Source organism: Lissotriton vulgaris, chromosome 4_1, assembly GCF_964263255.1.
Source record: "Lissotriton vulgaris chromosome 4_1, aLisVul1.2, whole genome shotgun sequence".
Taxonomy (NCBI): domain Eukaryota; kingdom Metazoa; phylum Chordata; class Amphibia; order Caudata; family Salamandridae; genus Lissotriton; species Lissotriton vulgaris.
The window spans coordinates 1,604,306,219-1,604,317,666 of record NC_141691.1 but is presented as its reverse complement, the minus strand read 5'-3'; positions in this window follow the sequence as shown (position 1 = coordinate 1,604,317,666).

The following is an 11,448-nucleotide window of genomic DNA, read 5'->3' as shown; positions in this document are numbered from 1 at the left end:
ACACTCTGTTCATCACCACCCCCTTTTGTAAATCGATTTTGGCCACTATATGTGTGGCAGGGTATACTCAGACATGAGTCCCTTTCTCACTGCTCCATCAGGATTCAAGCAAGCCGGGCCGAAGAGGCTGAAATGCCAGAAACCGGTCCCCGGTAGCTTGTCTCCTTTCTGGTAAAGAATTGGCTTGGTAGTTTAGTCTGCCCTGTTCCCATGATGCACTGGGCCAGGGACAGACTGATTTGCATATAGCCAGGTTCTGAGCTGGGATGGGGCAGTGAGATAAATAACGGTGATGGATCAAGCCCTGATCTTTGGACTGGGTAAGAGTGGTCTGCTCAATTCAGACACTCTGTTCATCACCACCCCCTTTTGTAAATCGATTTTGGCCACTATATGTGTGGCAGGGTATACTCAGACATGAGTCCCTTTCTCACTGCTCCATCAGGATTCAAGCAAGCCGGGCCGAAGAGGCTGAAATGCCAGAAACCGGTCCCCGGTAGCTTGTCTCCTTTCTGGTAAAGAATTGGCTTGGTAGTTTAGTCTGCCCTGTTCCCATGATGCACTGGGCCAGGGACAGACTGATTTGCATATAGCCAGGTTCTGAGCTGGGATGGGGCAGTGAGATAAATAACGGTGATGGATCAAGCCCTGATCTTTGGACTGGGTAAGAGTGGTCTGCTCAATTCAGACACTCTGTTCATCACCACCCCCTTTTGTAAATCGATTTTGGCCACTATATGTGTGGCAGGGTATACTCAGACATGAGTCCCTTTCTCACTGCTCCATCAGGATTCAAGCAAGCCGGGCCGAAGAGGCTGAAATGCCAGAAACCGGTCCCCGGTAGCTTGTCTCCTTTCTGGTAAAGAATTGGCTTGGTAGTTTAGTCTGCCCTGTTCCCATGATGCACTGGGCCAGGGACAGACTGATTTGCATATAGCCAGGTTCTGAGCTGGGATGGGGCAGTGAGATAAATAACGGTGATGGATCAAGCCCTGATCTTTGGACTGGGTAAGAGTGGTCTGCTCAATTCAGACACTCTGTTCATCACCACCCCCTTTTGTAAATCGATTTTGGCCACTATATGTGTGGCAGGGTATACTCAGACATGAGTCCCTTTCTCACTGCTCCATCAGGATTCAAGCAAGCCGGGCCGAAGAGGCTGAAATGCCAGAAACCGGTCCCCGGTAGCTTGTCTCCTTTCTGGTAAAGAATTGGCTTGGTAGTTTAGTCTGCCCTGTTCCCATGATGCACTGGGCCAGGGACAGACTGATTTGCATATAGCCAGGTTCTGAGCTGGGATGGGGCAGTGAGATAAATAACGGTGATGGATCAAGCCCTGATCTTTGGACTGGGTAAGAGTGGTCTGCTCAATTCAGACACTCTGTTCATCACCACCCCCTTTTGTAAATCGATTTTGGCCACTATATGTGTGGCAGGGTATACTCAGACATGAGTCCCTTTCTCACTGCTCCATCAGGATTCAAGCAAGCCGGGCCGAAGAGGCTGAAATGCCAGAAACCGGTCCCCGGTAGCTTGTCTCCTTTCTGGTAAAGAATTGGCTTGGTAGTTTAGTCTGCCCTGTTCCCATGATGCACTGGGCCAGGGACAGACTGATTTGCATATAGCCAGGTTCTGAGCTGGGATGGGGCAGTGAGATAAATAACGGTGATGGATCAAGCCCTGATCTTTGGACTGGGTAAGAGTGGTCTGCTCAATTCAGACACTCTGTTCATCACCACCCCCTTTTGTAAATCGATTTTGGCCACTATATGTGTGGCAGGGTATACTCAGACATGAGTCCCTTTCTCACTGCTCCATCAGGATTCAAGCAAGCCGGGCCGAAGAGGCTGAAATGCCAGAAACCGGTCCCCGGTAGCTTGTCTCCTTTCTGGTAAAGAATTGGCTTGGTAGTTTAGTCTGCCCTGTTCCCATGATGCACTGGGCCAGGGACAGACTGATTTGCATATAGCCAGGTTATGAGCTGGGATGGGGCAGTGAGATAAATAACGGTGATGGATCAAGCCCTGATCTTTGGACTGGGTAAGAGTGGTCTGCTCAATTCAGACACTCTGTTCATCACCACCCCCTTTTGTAAATCGATTTTGGCCACTATATGTGTGGCAGGGTATACTCAGACATGAGTCCCTTTCTCACTGCTCCATCAGGATTCAAGCAAGCCGGGCCGAAGAGGCTGAAATGCCAGAAACCGGTCCCCGGTAGCTTGTCTCCTTTCTGGTAAAGAATTGGCTTGGTAGTTTAGTCTGCCCTGTTCCCATGATGCACTGGGCCAGGGACAGACTGATTTGCATACAGCCAGGTTCTGAGCTGGGATGGGGCAGTGAGATAAATAACGGTGATGGATCAAGCCCTGATCTTTGGACTGGGTAAGAGTGGTCTGCTCAATTCAGACACTCTGTTCATCACCACCCCCTTTTGTAAATCGGTACTGTATATACCAGCAGATGTCCCTTGAGTTACAACAATTTAGGACCAGTCGACCCCTGGAACCTTTGTGAAATCAGGATAGCTATCCCAGCCACTTTACCCCCCATCAAAGAGGAAAATTGGTGTGGGAACATGCAAGTCCCCTGCAAGAAGGTGCGTCTCCTGGTGGAGGCAAAGATCCGCCCCGGTGTGCTCCAAATACGAGAGTACGGCACTCCTCTTGACAGGTTAATTAGTCCCTTCACATTCAGGGAGATCACTTTCAAGGAATTACCTGGCTCCATAGAGTCTGTGGCTTTGCTAGAATACCCTTCCCCGTCTTGTCTCCCCCATGCTTTACAATTGTGTGGAAGGTACCCCTGGGTGTGTATGGCACTAAATTAACAAGCTCTGGAACCCTCGGTTCAACCCAATCTTGGTACATAACTACCACGAGAAGAAGAAACAAGAAAGTCCCAGGAAGGGACGGGACGTCTAGGATGACCTGAGCCACTCCAAGAGGAAGACATAAATTGAGGTGACTAGCCACCATGGACCCCATTGAGGGCCCCCCTCTCTCGGCCCCAGATAGTGTCTATCATGCACATAGGCAGTTGTTGAGATTCTGCCTCAGCCGGCATCTTGCAACGTTGAATCCCCAAAGACTCTCCAAAACCACCTTCCTTCCTGGGCCATCATAGCTGGATCCAATCTCGAGAGGCCTCTGTCCCAAGATTTCTGTCGCCATAGAGTCTGCCGACTGGCTCCAGGGCCTGTCACCGCCACGCCACACGGCCACCTTGATGGAGTGCAATTGGTAAGTTTTCTCCTCCCAGGTGAAGACCAGGCAAAAAGGATGGCCCCAGGAATATGCTGTGCTATGTTTGCAAAGGAAGGCTGACACTGGACGAAATTCCCTTCACTTCTGAAGCGTGATTGATGAGAGGTCCTGGAAGAGCTGAAGCGGGTGGCAGCGGAAATGCACTGGATTGGTGTCTCTAGCCTGGCATGTGTCCACAGTTTCCCTCAGAGGGAAACTGTGGACACATGCCAGGATGTCCAGTTAAGCCAAATCACGCCCCTCGCTCCGAGGCGCACTGTAGGGGCAGAACTGCCACTCCCAGCTCAGCCTCGGTCCGCTACTCGTGCTCCCGCAGGCCCCAGCCACGTGGGTGCCTCAGTCTGTCCCAGGAAAGCTGCCACTGGCCCGGAAGGATTTGAGGAAACCCCCCTCCGGCTACCGGGTGCCATTCTCACCTCCTGATTGGTGGAGGCGCTGAGGCTGTATGTGGGTACATAGGTGCCAGAGCCTAGGGACCTGAAAGTGCGTCCCCTCTCTTCGCCATTTTGGCCACTCTTTCGCTTTAGTCATCTGGCGAAGTTATTGACTTTAAGCTTCTATTTAGGTCAAAACTAATGCCCTGACTAGGGTCTTGCAACCTGGACAGGCCTCAACAGAACTTCATTTCGTTGAGGGTAATCCTGATGCACTGATGGAGACATGGACCAGATCTTCAGGTAAGTAGGCTACATGCTATAGACCTGCCTTAGGTTATCTTGTCTTCCTCACTCAGCAATGGGTGAGGGTGACAATTGGGAGGAGTAAGATGACCCTTATGGGTACCACTATTCCCTTCATGACAGGGAGGACAACTGATAAGAGGACCTGGCAGATACTAGTGATTTGGACCCGTCACCAGATACTCTTCTCTGCATGGCTACAGAGTAGGTTGCCTCATTCACAATGGTTGTGCAAAGGACTGCTAAGGTCCTGGAACATCAGTTGCCTACAGTGGCAGCCAAGAATAATGTCTTGACAGAGGTATATCAGCCGGGAGCTGACCCTTCAGAACCTTTACTACCATTCAATTACTTCAGGACCGATATCCTCCTTTGGGCCTGGTCCAAACCCTGCACAGGGGCTTTTATGCCCAGGATAAAAGTTTGCCGCCCTCACCCCACTCCTTGTGACTCCAGTTTCCACAACAAGCACCCAACCCCAGAGCGCTTGGTGTTCCAAGCCTCCACTTCCAGGATCAATCCGGGCATGTTCCCTACCACTCCACTGGATAAGGAATCCAAAAATGTCAGTGAACACTGCGTGCCTTTTGGGCTGACACTAACATTCGGTTGTGCAAGTGTTGCCAATGATCTTGGAGGAGACCCAATCCATACTCCCTTTTGCGGACAGGCAAGATAAACCAAAGTTCCCCATCAGATATGGACTTTACCCAACCGACTCACTGGGTAGAGCAATTTCATCTTTATTGGCACTGAGACGCCACACCTGGCTGAGAACTGCTGGCTTCTCAGGGATGTCTAAGCTTAGCTCATGGACATGCTCCTTGATGGATCTTGCCTCTATGGTGAGAAGGCAAACTCAGTCCTTTAGCACTTTAGGCATAGCATAACTATGGCCAGGTCCTTGGGCCTATCCATGGACCCACCACAACCGGAGTCTGCCTTTAGACCCTTCCATTGCTACGGTAGGACTCCCTCTCAGATTCTCCCTTTCTGAGCCATTCTGGTCTGTGTGCAGTTTCTAGCCTATCCTCCCGAACAGTGAGCCCCGGATGTTCAGGCCATTATACCGATGTTTCAGCCTCTATTCTGAATTTCAGTGAGACTGACTCTGAGGCTCCTAGGCCTCATAGCCTCCTGCATCTTGCTGGTGTCACATGCACATTGGCGTATATGGGCTCCGAAGTGGTACCTGAAGTTCCACTCTGGAACTTCAAGCTCTTTCAATTGTGTTGGCAGACAAAGAGTATCGATGAGACCTTGAAGCTGGTAAAACACAGTTGTGAGTGATTTGATCAGAAGCAGAAGAGAATCAAGTAGAAGTGGATGGTTGTTCAAACAAGGCAATTTGAGAGGAATGCCTGAAATCAGTTCAAAGGTTCAGACATGGATTACATTCAATCTGGAATTGCTGAAGTGAATGGAATGACTCGGATGCAAGGTGTAAGAATGGGATATTGGTCAGTGCAAATGCAAGGTTGTGGAAAAAAGAATGATGGTGAATATTTTTGGAATGAATACAAAGGATAAAATGTTGAAGAATACTGCTTGTCACTTCTACGGTAAAGTTGGGCACTGGAAACTGGAATTCAGACAAAATCACGATAGAATTGAGAATGAGTTTCTTTCTCAAATGCAGAACAAATCCTGGTCCACGGCCCACCCAATCGACTTCCGTGGAGATTATGCATCATCAAAAACCAATGCCTTCAGCCCAAGTGCTGCAGCAAAACTTAAAGAACAAAATGCCATATTGTCTAGGGTATCAACAAAATCCACTGATTCTGAGTAACGATTCTTATCACTTATCTTCAGTGAATAATTCACAATGAAGGTGTTTGCGAGTGGGAGAAACATTGCTTTTTCAGAACAGTCTTACAGGTATATCAAAGTAAGACCACCTCGCTTACTTTTTTTATTAGATATGGGTGCTACCCAATCTGCAGTATTTTCTGTGGAAGTTTCAAACCTACCCTTCTCGGCAAGAGAAGACCAAGTTGTAGGGATTAGTAATAAACACATTGTTATTCAGGTTACAGTAGTCGTCCAAGTTGAAAGAGGACAAATGGAGGATAAACATCAGTAAGTTTTGTGTGGTTTAAGTCCTGTGAATTTGTTGGGCAGGGACTTGCTTTGCAAAAGGAATTGTGATTTAATGTACACCAGATGGCGATGCGATTGAAACACAAGAGGAGGACTGTGTGTTCAAAATCAAATCACAAGATTAAAGAGTTCAAATGTTTCCAGCCTCAACAAAAGATGGCGTGCCTCTGGTTTTAAGACATGCTGACAAAGAGGTGTAGGATTTCACTGGCAAAAAGAAAATATTGAAAAACGGTGTATAACCAATAAAAATTACAATAATATCTGATGCCATTTTACCAGGAATTAAGCAATACAAACTTTTAAGAGACTGACCAAGTTTTTGAAAAAAATGATTGAGCAAGGAATCCTTGAGGAGGTGCATGGTACCCCTTGCAATTCTCCAGTGATGCGGATAATGGACAGAGCGGAAAATGGTGCACTTGTCTATGCCGAAAGTGACATTGACAGTGCTTAAATAGGTGTCACCCCAGCGCGCTGACATCTGCTTTGTTTTCACTGGCCTTCCACGCCAGGAGGTGGTGCCCACAAAGAACACTGATATGGAAAAATAGGGATCTGAAAGGGTCTCAGCCCTGCCCTTAGATATTCATTCACAGAGCGGGGAGGATGGATTGGTTGGTAAGGAATCTGCAGCTATAAAGTCTGTATCGGGGCGTAACCTGTTAATCTGATAGACTTCTAGCCGCAGATTCCTTACCTTAGAGTAGATATGCAATCAATCCCATCACTGGAGAAGGGTCTGCGAACCAATTCCATACAAGGATGTTCTGTAAGACCAAATGGGCAAAATGTCTATCTAGGCAGACCTCACTGTCTAGGCAGTAGTGCTTTGTAAACGTGTATAAGGAGGCCCACTTAGTTGCCTGGCATGTTTCCAGGACCAGAACTCAGCGTGTTAACGCAGTGGCCGCAGCTTTTGCTCTAGTGGAGTGTAGCAAATTTTGATACAGAGCACGAGACGTCTGGAGATACCTGCTTCTGCACGGCCCGTCCTTTGTTTGCTCCGACATTCCCCATGAAGCATTGGTCGTCCCCCTGGAACCCTCGTGTTCAATTAAGGTAGAACGACAACACTCTTTTTGGGTCAGGTTTTTTCAACACAAAGCCCATTATTTAAGCTCAAATCGATCTAAAAAACCATGTAAAACAAACTAGTGAACCAATCGCAGTGCAGCTCTGTCAAAGTTCCACCCATCATAGCGCAGCTCTGTCAGCAACCAACCAATGACAGAGCAGCTTTGTGGTGATGTCTCACTAATTCTAGTGCGGCTCCCTGACCAATCACAGCGCAACTTCTTGAATGAAAGAAAATAATATCTAATTGAGACTTCTAGCCGTAGATTCCTTACCTTTGAATTTCCCCAGCCATCAAACTGGATCTGGAAGATTTTTCATGAACAGTATCCCTGTGTGTTGGCAGGTGGCCTAATTCTGCTCCATGTGGCATTATTGGAGCTGAAAGTATGTATGTATGTATGTGTGTTCTTATATAGCGCTCGACTTACCCTTGATTCAGAAAAGGGGGTGGTGATGGACAGAGTGTCTGAATTGAGCAGACCACTCTTACCCAGTCCAAAGATCAGGGCTTGATCCATCACCGTTATTTATCTCACTGCCCCATCCCAGCTCAGAACCTGGCTATATGCAAATCAGTCTGTCCCTGGCCCAGTGCATCATGGGAACAGGGCAGACTAAACTACCAAGCCAATTCTTCACCAGAAAGGAGACAAGCTACCGGGGACCGGTTTCTGGCATTTCAGCCGTCTTCGGCCCGGCTTGCTTGAATCCTGATGGAGCAGTGAGAAAGGGACTCATGTCTGAGTATACCCTGCCACACCTATAGTGGCCAAAAACGATTCAGAAAAGGGGGTGGTGATGGACAGAGTGTCTGAATTGAGCAGACCACTCTTACCCAGTCCAAAGATCAGGGCTTGATCCATCACCGTTATTTATCTCACTGCCCCATCCCAGCTCAGAACCTGGCTATATGCAAAGCAGTCTGTCCCTGGCCCAGTGCATCATGGGAACAGGGCAGACTAAACTACCAAGCCAATTCTTCACCAGAAAGGAGTCAAGCTACCGGGGACCGGTTTCTGGCATTTCAGCCGTCTTCGGCCCGGCTTGCTTGAATCCTGATGGAGCAGTGAGAAAGGGACTCATGTCTGAGTATACCCTGCCACACCTATAGTGGCCAAAAACGATTCAGAAAAGGGGGTGGTGATGGACAGAGTGTCTGAATTGAGCAGACCACTCTTACCCAGTCCAAAGATCAGGGCTTGATCCATCACCGTTATTTATCTCACTGCCCCATCCCAGCTCAGAACCTGGCTATATGCAAATCAGTCTGTCCCTGGCCCAGTGCATCATGGGAACAGGGCAGACTAAACTACCAAGCCAATTCTTCACCAGAAAGGAGACAAGCTACCGGGGACCGGTTTCTGGCATTTCAGCCGTCTTCGGCCCGGCTTGCTTGAATCCTGATGGAGCAGTGAGAAAGGGACTCATGTCTGAGTATACCCTGCCACACCTATAGTGGCCAAAAACGATTCAGAAAAGGGGGTGGTGATGGACAGAGTGTCTGAATTGAGCAGACCACTCTTACCCAGTCCAAAGATCAGGGCTTGATCCATCACCGTTATTTATCTCACTGCCCCATCCCAGCTCAGAACCTGGCTATATGCAAATCAGTCTGTCCCTGGCCCAGTGCATCATGGGAACAGGGCAGACTAAACTACCATGCCAATTCTTCACCAGAAAGGAGACAAGCTACCGGGGACCGGTTTCTGGCATTTCAGCCGTCTTCGGCCCGGCTTGCTTGAATCCTGATGAGCAGTGAGAAAGGGACTCATGTCTGAGTATACCCTGCCACACCTATAGTGGCCAAAAACGATTCAGAAAAGGGGGTGGTGATGGACAGAGTGTCTGAATTGAGCAGACCACTCTTACCCAGTCCAAAGATCAGGGCTTGATCCATCACCGTTATTTATCTCACTGCCCCATCCCAGCTCAGAACCTGGCTATATGCAAATCAGTCTGTCCCTGGCCCAGTGCATCATGGGAACAGGGCAGACTAAACTACCAAGCCAATTCTTCACCAGAAAGGAGACAAGCTACCGGGGACCGGTTTCTGGCATTTCAGCCGTCTTCGGCCCGGCTTGCTTGAATCCTGATGGAGCAGTGAGAAAGGGACTCATGTCTGAGTATACCCTGCCACACCTATAGTGGCCAAAAACGATTCAGAAAAGGGGGTGGTGATGGACAGAGTGTCTGAATTGAGCAGACCACTCTTACCCAGTCCAAAGATCAGGGCTTGATCCATCACCGTTATTTATCTCACTGCCCCATCCCAGCTCAGAACCTGGCTATATGCAAATCAGTCTGTCCCTGGCCCAGTGCATCATGGGAACAGGGCAGACTAAACTACCAAGCCAATTCTTCACCAGAAAGGAGACAAGCTACCGGGGACCGGTTTTTGGCATTTCAGCCGTCTTCGGCCCGGCTTGCTTGAATCCTGATGGAGCAGTGAGAAAGGGACTCATGTCTGAGTATACCCTGCCACACCTATAGTGGCCAAAAACGATTCAGAAAAGGGGGTGGTGATGGACAGAGTGTCTGAATTGAGCAGACCACTCTTACCCAGTCCAAAGATCAGGGCTTGATCCATCACCGTTATTTATCTCACTGCCCCATCCCAGCTCAGAACCTGGCTATATGCAAATCAGTCTGTCCCTGGCCCAGTGCATCATGGGAACAGGGCAGACTAAACTACCAAGCCAATTCTTCACCAGAAAGGAGACAAGCTACCGGGGACCGGTTTTTGGCATTTCAGCCGTCTTCGGCCCGGCTTGCTTGAATCCTGATGGAGCAGTGAGAAAGGGACTCATGTCTGAGTATACCCTGCCACACCTATAGTGGCCAAAAACGATTCAGAAAAGGGGGTGGTGATGGACAGAGTGTCTGAATTGAGCAGACCACTCTTACCCAGTCCAAAGATCAGGGCTTGATCCATCACCGTTATTTATCTCACTGCCCCATCCCAGCTCAGAACCTGGCTATATGCAAATCAGTCTGTCCCTGGCCCAGTGCATCATGGGAACAGGGCAGACTAAACTACCAAGCCAATTCTTCACCAGAAAGGAGACAAGCTACCCTGGGACCGGTTTCTGGCATTTCAGCCGTCTTCGGCCCGGCTTGCTTGAATCCTGATGGAGCAGTGTAAGAATTGGCTTTTGTAGTTTGGTTTGCCCTGTTCCCATCATGCACTGGGACAGGAACAGACTAATTTGCATACAGCCAGGTTCTGAAACTGGGATGGTGCAGTGAGCTAAAAAACGGTGTTGGATCTAGCCCTGATCTCTTGACTGGGTGAGAGCTTTCTGCTTAATTCAGAGACTCTGTCCCTCACCACCCCTTGTTGTAAATAATTTTGTCCACCCTAAGCGTGGAAGGGTATTCTCAGATGTGAGACCCTTGCTCATTGCACCATCAGGATTCAAGCAAACCGGGCCGAAGACGGCTGTAATGCCAGAAACCGGTCCCCGGGAGCTTGTTTCCTTCCCAGTGTAAGAATTGGCTTTTGTAGTTTGGTTTGCCCTGTTCCCATCATGCACTGGGACAGGAACAGACTAATTTGCATACAGCCAGGTTCTGAAACTGGGATGGTGCAGTGAGCTAAAAAACGGTGTTGGATCTAGCCCTGATCTCTTGACTGGGTGAGAGCTTTCTGCTTAATTCAGAGACTCTGTCCCTCACCACCCCTTGTTGTAAATATTTTTGTCCACCCTAAGCGTGGAAGGGTATTCTCAGATGTGAGACCCTTGCTCATTGCACCATCAGGATTCAAGCAAACCGGGCCGAAGACGGCTGTAATGCCAGAAACCGGTCCCCGGGAGCTTGTTTCCTTCCCAGTGTAAGAATTGGCTTTTGTAGTTTGGTTTGCCCTGTTCCCATCATGCACTGGGACAGGAACAGACTAATTTGCATACAGCCAGGTTCTGAAACTGGGATGGTGCAGTGAGCTAAAAAACGGTGTTGGATCTAGCCCTGATCTCTTGACTGGGTGAGAGCTTTCTGCTTAATTCAGAGACTCTGTCCCTCACCACCCCTTGTTGTAAATATTTTTGTCCACCCTAAGCGTGGAAGGGTATTCTCAGATGTGAGACCCTTGCTCATTGCACCATCAGGATTCAAGCAAACCGGGCCGAAGACGGCTGTAATGCCAGAAACCGGTCCCCGGGAGCTTGTTTCCTTCCCAGTGTAAGAATTGGCTTTTGTAGTTTGGTTTGCCCTGTTCCCATCATGCACTGGGACAGGAACAGACTAATTTGCATACAGCCAGGTTCTGAAACTGGGATGGTGCAGTGAGCTAAAAAACGGTGTTGGATCTAGCCCTGATCT